The 7,500-nt window shown below is 43.8% G+C and overlaps 1 pseudogene; it reads right to left on the reverse strand.

Moving 5' to 3' along the window:
• Positions 1-7,500, reverse strand: part of LOC127920323 (unconventional myosin-XV-like) — a 56,388-nt pseudogene that overhangs the window by 32,876 nt on the left and 16,012 nt on the right.

The following is a 7,500-nucleotide window of genomic DNA, read 5'->3' on the forward strand; positions in this document are numbered from 1 at the left end:
CAGACAGAGGGAGAGAGATGGAGGGACAGACAGAGGAGAGAGATGGAGGGACAGACAGAGGGAGAGAGAGATGGAGGGACAGACAGAGGGAGAGAGATGGAGGGACAGACAGAGGAGAGAGATGGAGGGACAGACAGAGGGAGAGAGAGATGGAGGGCCAGACAGAGGGAGAGAGATGGAGGGCCAGACAGAGGGAGAGAGATGGAGGGACAGACAGAGGGAGAGAGATGGAGGGACAGACAGAGGGAGAGAGAGATGGAGGGACAGACAGAGGGAGAGAGAGATGGAGGGACAGACAGAGGGAGAGAGAGATGGAGGGACAGACGGAGGAGAGAGAGATGGAGGGACAGACAGAGGGAGAGAGAGATGGAGGGACAGACAGAGGGGAGAGAGATGGAGGGACAGACAGAGGGAGAGAGAGATGGAGGGACAGACAGAGGGAGAGAGAGATGGAGGGACAGACAGAGGGAGAGAGATGGAGGGACAGACAGAGGGAGAGAGATGGAGGGACAGACAGAGGGAGAGAGAGATGGAGGGACAGACAGAGGGAGAGAGAGATGGAGGGACAGACAGAGGGAGAGAGAGATGGAGGGACAGACAGAGGGAGAGAGATGGAGGGACAGACAGAGGGAGAGAGAGATGGAGGGACAGACAGAGGGAGAGAGAGATGGAGGGACAGACAGAGGGAGAGAGGTGGAGGGACAGACAGAGGGAGAGAGGTGGAGGGACAGACAGAGGGAGAGAGAGATGGAGGGACAGACAGAGGGAGAGAGAGATGGAGGGACGGAGGGAGAGAGGTGGAGGGAAGGATAAAGTGGAGTACCTCAAAGCCATATATATCCAGCACAGATATTGACAGTGCGTGATGTCGAGGATACACCTGTCCATTAATCCTCTCAGTCAGCCAGTGGAACAACAGAGAGTACAGGATCTTGGCAACAGCATCTCTGGAGCAGGAGACAGACAGACAGACAGACAGACAGACAGACAGACAGACAGACAGACAGACAGACAGACAGACAGATTAACAAGTGGCATGTCAACAGCACGCTGAATAGTGCATGCTGGGAGTTGTAGTGAAGTTAGAGTGTATTATCTGTGGTTCCTACCTGGCGTCTACAGCACGCTGAAGAGTGCATGCTGGGAGTTGTAGTGAAGTTAGGGTGTATTATCTGTGGTTCCTACCTGGCGTCTACAGCACGCTGAAGAGTGCATGCTGGGAGTTGTAGTGAAGTTAGAGTGTATTATCTGTGGATCCTACCTGGCGTCTACAGCACGGTGAAGAGTGCATGCTGGGAGTTGTAGTGAAGTTAGGGTGTATTATCTGTGGTTCCTACCTGGCGTACAGCACGCTGAAGAGTGCATGCTGGGAGTTGTAGTGAAGTTAGGGTGTATTATCTGTGGTTCCTACCTGGCGTCTACAGCACGCTGAAGAGTGCATGCTGGGAGTTGTAGTGAAGTTAGGGTGTATTATCTGTGGTTCCTACCTGGCGTCTACAGCACTCTCTACCGTCAGAGGGGTGTAGATCTTCTCCCTCATGGTCTCCTGGAGAGACACAACACAGAGAGGTCAGTTAGTTACCAACAGAACACACAGCTCGGATTGGTGGAACACAACTCATCACAACCAATCAAAGGAAAGTTAAATGTGCAGTGTCAAATGAACCAATCTATATGTCTTCCCTCTCCTTACAGGGTTTATCATGGTACCAATCTATATGTCTTCCTCTCTCATTACAGGGTTTATCATGGTACCAATCTATATGTCTTCCCTCTCTCCTTACAGGGTTTATCATGGTACCAATCTATATGTCTTCCTCTCTCTCTCCTTACAGGGTTTATCATGGTACCAATCTATATGTCTTCCTCTCTCATTACAGGGTTTATCATGGTACCAATCTATATGTCTTCCTCTCCTTACAGGGTTTATCATGGTACCAATCTATATGTCTTCCTCTCTCTCTCCTTACAGGGTTTATCATGGTACCAATCTATATGTCTTCCTCTCTCTCTCCTTACAGGGTTTATCATGGTACCAATCTATATGTCTTCCTCTCTCCTTACAGGGTTTATCATGGTACCAATCTATATGTCTTCCTCTCTCCTTACAGGGTTTATCATGGTACCCATCTATGTCTTCCTCTCTCCTTACAGGGTTTATCATGGTACCAATCTATATGTCTTCCTCTCTCTCCTTACAGGGTTTATCATGGTACCAATCTATATGTCTTCCCTCTCTCTCCTTACAGGGTTTATCATGGTACCAATCTATATGTCTTCTCTCTCTCTCTCCTTACAGGGTTTATCATGGTACCAATCTATATGTCTTCCTCTCTCTCTCCTTACAGGGTTTATCATGGTACCAATCTATATGTCTTCCTCTCTCCTTACAGGGTTTATCATGGTACCAATCTATATGTCTTCCTCTCTCCTTACAGGGTTTATCATGGTACCAATCTATATGTCTTCCTCTCTCCTTACAGGGTTTATCATGGTACCAATCTATATGTCTTCCTCTCTCTCTCCTTACAGGGTTTATCATGGTACCAATCTATATGTCTTCCTCTCTCTCCTTACAGGGTTTATCATGGTACCAATCTATATGTCTTCCTCTCTCCTTACAGGGTTTATCATGGTACCAATCTATATGTCTTCCTCTCTCCTTACAGGGTTTATCATGGTACCAATCTATATGTCCTCCTCTCTCTCTCCTTACAGGGTTTATCATGGTACCAATCTATATGTCTTCCTCTCTCTCCTTACAGGGTTTATCATGGTACCAATCTATATGTCTTCCTCTCTCTCCTTACAGGGTTTATCATGGTACCAATCTATATGTCTTCCTCTCTCCTTACAGGGTTTATCATGGTACCAATCTATATGTCTTCCTCTCTCCTTACAGGGTTTATCATGGTACCAATCTATATGTCTTCCTCTCTCTCTCTCCTTACAGGGTTTATCATGGTACCAATCTATATGTCTTCCTCTCTCTCCTTACAGGGTTTATCATGGTACCAATCTATATGTCTTCCTCTCTCTCTCCTTACAGGGTTTATCATGGTACCAATCTATATGTCTTCCTCTCTCTCTCCTTACAGGGTTTATCATGGTACCAATCTATATGTCTTCCTCTCTCTCTCCTTACAGGGTTTATCATGGTACCAATCTATATGTCTTCCTCTCTCTCTCCTTACAGGGTTTATCATGGTACCAATCTATATGTCTTCCTCTCTCCTTACAGTGTGTCCTATATGTTATATATATATATATATAACTGGTCATTGTACCAGACCCTCCATTAGACACAGTGTGTCTATAACAGGTCATTGTACCAGACCCTCCATTAGACACAGTGTGTCTATAACAGGTCATTGTACCAGACCCTCCATTAGACACAGTGTGTCTATAACAGGTAATTGTACCAGACCCTCCATTAGACACAGTGTGTCTATAACAGGTCATTGTAGAGATGATAGATACTAGAGGAGAGATGATAGAGTACAAGAGTACTAGATACTAGATACTAGATAGAGTACTAGATACTGTATTCAGGGAGTAGAGATGATAGAGTACTAGATACTGTATTCAGGGAGTAGAGATGATAGAGTAGAGATGATAGAGTACTAGATACTGTATTCAGGGAGTAGAGATGATAGAGTACTAGATACTGTATTCAGGGAGTAGAGATGATAGAGTACTAGATACTGTATTCAGGGAGTAGAGATGATAGAGTACTACATTTACATTTACATTTAAGTCATTTAGCAGACGCTCTTATCCAGAGCGACTTACAAATTGGTGCATTCACCTTATGACATCCAGTGGAACAGCCACTTTACAATATGTATTCAGGGAGTAGAGATGATAGAGTACTAGATACTGTATTCAGGGAGTAGAGATGATAGAGTACTAGATACTGTATTCAGGGAGTAGAGATGATAGAGTACTAGATACTGTATTTTAGGGAGTAGAGATGGTAGAGTACTAGATACTGTATTCAGGGAGTGGAGAAGCTCAGTAGAAATGCTGTGTCCTGACCGTGACTTTGTGTGTGATGGCCTTCTGGAGTCCCTCAGGGGAGATCTGGAGCAGCTCAGCTACGACTCTGATCTCCTGAGCACTGACCACAGACGCCACCTCCTGGCCATCCGCCTGCAGTACAACACATTAACAGTTATTTATCAAAGGCAACTTCTGCTTCATCCCAACCCCTCTGAATGACACACGGGGGCAGCCCTCTGCTCCAACCATACAGTGGAATATTGTAGAGGAGAGCTATTCCATATTATAGTGATACCACATTAACAGTGGGGACTATGACATACAGCGCATTTAGAAAGTATTCAGACCCCTTGACTTTTTCCACATTTTGTTATATTACAGCCTTGTTCTAAAATGGATTAAATCGTTTATTTTTCTCATCAATCTACACACAATACCCCGTAATGACCTCACAATACCCCGTAATGACATCACAATGCCCCATAATGACATCACAATACCCCGTAATGACATCACAATACTATCCCTTTAAGGTTCGGGGTTAGACTACCATACCTCATATCTTCAGAATAATAATAATAATAATATATGCCATTTAGTTTGGGGAGACTTATCATATCTTTAAAGCGACTTACAGTCAGGTTTGGGTTGCATACATTCTTTAGAAGTATAGGTGGTCCCGGGGATCGAACCCACTACCCTGGTGTTACAAGCGCCATGCTCTACCTGAGCTACAGAAGTAGACATTCCCCAGACTATCCCTTTAAGGTTGGGGTTAGACTACCATACCTCATATCTTTAGAAGTAGACGTTCCCCAGACTATCCCTTTAAGGTTTGGGGTTAGACTACCATACCTCATATCTTTAGAAGTAGACATTCCCCAGACTATCCCTTTAAGGTTCAGGGTTAGACTACCATACCTCATATCTTTAGAAGTAGACATTCCCCAGACTATCCCTTTAAGGTTTGGGGTTAGACTACCATACCTCATATCTTTAGAAGTAGACGTTCCCCAGACTATCCCTTTAAGGTTTGGGTTAGACTACCATACCTCATATCTTTAGAAGTAGACATTCCCCAGACTATCCCTTTAAGGTTCGGGTTAGACTACCATACCTCATATCTTTAGAAGTAGACATTCCCCAGACTATCCCTTTAAGGTTCGGGGTTAGACTACCATACCTCATATCTTTAGAAGTAGACATTCCCCAGACTATCCCTTTAAGGTTGGGGTTAGACTACCATACCTCATATCTTTAGAAGTAGACATTCCCCAGACTATCCCTTTAAGGTTCGGGTTAGACTACCATACCTCATATCTTTAGAAGTAGACATTCCCCAGACTATCCCTTTAAGGTTGGGGTTAGACTACCATACCTCATATCTTTAGAAGTAGACATTCCCCAGACTATCCCTTTAAGGTTTGGGGTTAGACTACCATACCTCATATCTTTAGAAGTAGAATTCCCCAGACTATCCCTTTAGCAGGTTTGGGGTTAGACTTACAGTCATACCTCATATCTTTAAGTAGGGTTCCCCAGACTATCCCTACCATGGTTTGTTACAAGCGCCATGCTCTACCAACTGAGCTATCTTTAGAAGTAGACATTCCCCAGACTATCCCTTTAAGGTTGGGGTTAGACTACCATACCTCATATCTTTAGAAGTAGACGTTCCCCAGACTATCCCTTTAAGGTTGGGGTTAGACTACCATACCTCATATCTTTAGAAGTAGACGTTCCCCAGACTATCCCTTTAAGGTTCGGGGTTAGACTACCATACCTCATATCTTTAGAAGTAGACATTCCCCAGACTATCCCTTTAAGGTTCAGGGTTAGACTACCATACCTCATATCTTTAGAATAATAATAATAATAATAATGCCATTTAGACATTCCCCAGACTATCCCATGTGTTGGGTGGTACCTCATATCTTTAGGGATTCCCCAGACTATCCCCACTACCATGGTGTTACAAGCGCCATGCTCTACTCATATCTTAGAAGTAGACATTCCCCAGACTATCCCTTTAAGGTTTGGGTTAGACTACCATACCTCATATCTTTAGAAGTAGACGTTCCCCAGACTATCCCTTTAAGGTTAGAAGTAGGGGTTAGACTACCATACCTCATATCTTTAGAAGTAGACGTTCCCCAGACTATCCCTTTAAGGTTTGGGTTAGACTACCATACCTCATATCTTTAGAGTAGACATTCCCCAGACTATCCCTTTAAGGTTTGGGTTAGACTACCATACCTCATATCTTTAGAAGTAGACGTTCCCCAGACTATCCCTTTAAGGTTCGGGGTTAGACTACCATACCTCATATCTTTAGAATAATAATAATAATTAATATATGCCATTTAGCAGACGCCCAGACTTACTCATGTGTGCATACATTTATCTTTATGGGTTCCCGGGGATCTTTAAGTAGAACCCACTTGGTGTTACAAGCGCCATACCTCATATCTTTAGAAGTAGACATTCCCCAGACTATCCCTTTAAGGTTCGGGGTTAGACTACCATACCTCATATCTTTAGAAGTAGACATTCCCCAGACTATCCCTTTAAGGTTCGGGGTTAGACTACCATACCTCATATCTTTAGAAGTAGACATTCCCCAGACTATCCCTTTAAGGTTTGGGTTAGACTACCATACCTCATATCTTTAGAAGTAGACGTTCCCCAGACTATCCCTTTAAGGTTCGGGTTAGACTACCATACCTCATATCTTTAGAAGTAGACATTCCCCAGACTATCCCTTTAAGGTTCGGGTTAGACTACCATACCTCATATCTTTAGAAGTAGACGTTCCCCAGACTATCCCTTTAAGGTTCGGGGTTAGACTACCATACCTCATATCTTTAGAAGTAGACATTCCCCAGACTATCCCTTTAAGGTCGGGGGTTAGACTACCATACCTCATATCTTTAGAAGTAGACATTCCCCAGACTATCCCTTTAAGGTTCGGGGTTAGACTACCATACCTCATATCTTTAGAATAATAATAATAATAATAATGCCATTTAGCGTTCCCCAGACTATCCAAAGGGACTACAGTCCCATTTAAGGTTTGGGTGGTCCCGGGGATCGAACCCACTACCATACCTCATATCTTTAGAAGTAGACATTCCCCAGACTATCCCTTTAAGGTTGGGGTTAGACTACCATACCTCATATCTTTAGAAGTAGACATTCCCCAGACTATCCCTTTAAGGTTTGGGTTAGACTACCATACCTCATATCTTTAGAAGTAGACATTCCCCAGACTATCCCTTTAAGGTTTGGGTTAGACTACCATACCTCATATCTTTAGAAGTAGACATTCCCCAGACTATCCCTTTAAGGTTCGGGGTTAGACTACCATACCTCATATCTTTAGAAGTAGACATTCCCCAGACTATCCCTTTAAGGTTTGGGTTAGACTACCATACCTCATATCTTTAGAAGTAGACATTCCCCAGACTATCCCTTTAAGGTTCGGGTTAGACTACCATA

Source organism: Oncorhynchus keta, unplaced genomic scaffold (assembly GCF_023373465.1).
Source record: "Oncorhynchus keta strain PuntledgeMale-10-30-2019 unplaced genomic scaffold, Oket_V2 Un_contig_1895_pilon_pilon, whole genome shotgun sequence".
Classification (NCBI taxonomy): Eukaryota; Metazoa; Chordata; class Actinopteri; order Salmoniformes; family Salmonidae; genus Oncorhynchus; species Oncorhynchus keta.